Here is a 618-nt window from a genome sequence, read left to right as displayed (position 1 = left end):
TGCCAACACAGAAGAAAACGCCGCATTTTATCCCTGGCTGCAGAGAGATCTGTTTGGGGCACAAGACCCCATCTTGAATGATTTTTAAGATGCTTGTCACATTCGTTTTGTTGACTGATTAACACAGCACTTTTTCAAAGTTACAGGAAGTAGACTAAACCAGAGGTGGGGACAGAGAAGGACCCCCTTCAACAAGCCTTCAAAATCAATCCATGAAGCTTTAAACAACTGCAAAACTTTCTTTGTAAATAAAAGGTGTGTCCGTGGTGAGCACCAACTACAAGCTCACATTTCATTTAAAGAGCTGCAGGGATGGAAATTAGCCATGCTACAAATGAACCAAAGAACCTGAAAGGCAGCTGAGAAAGCAGCCTCGCTAGGCACCTCACAGGTTAGACTCCTGTGTCTTAAAAAAGCTATACGAATGAGTTAACTCTTTCGCATCCAAGAAGCAAAGGTTAGTGAGTCATTTTCCTCTGCAAGTGATTTACAGGACACGAATGGGTGTGTTTTGGTGTGTAGGAGGAGAGGGGCATGAATGAGCTGGTGCCCCAGCTATGGGGACCTGCCTACGTGAAGCAGAGAGCTGCCTGCATGGACTCCTTTCTCCAGCTTGTG

The sequence above is a fragment of the Fulmarus glacialis genome, unplaced genomic scaffold, assembly GCF_000690835.1.
Source record: "Fulmarus glacialis isolate BGI_N327 unplaced genomic scaffold, ASM69083v1 scaffold48147, whole genome shotgun sequence".
NCBI lineage: Eukaryota > Metazoa > Chordata > Aves > Procellariiformes > Procellariidae > Fulmarus > Fulmarus glacialis.
This window is presented reverse-complemented; position numbering follows the sequence as displayed.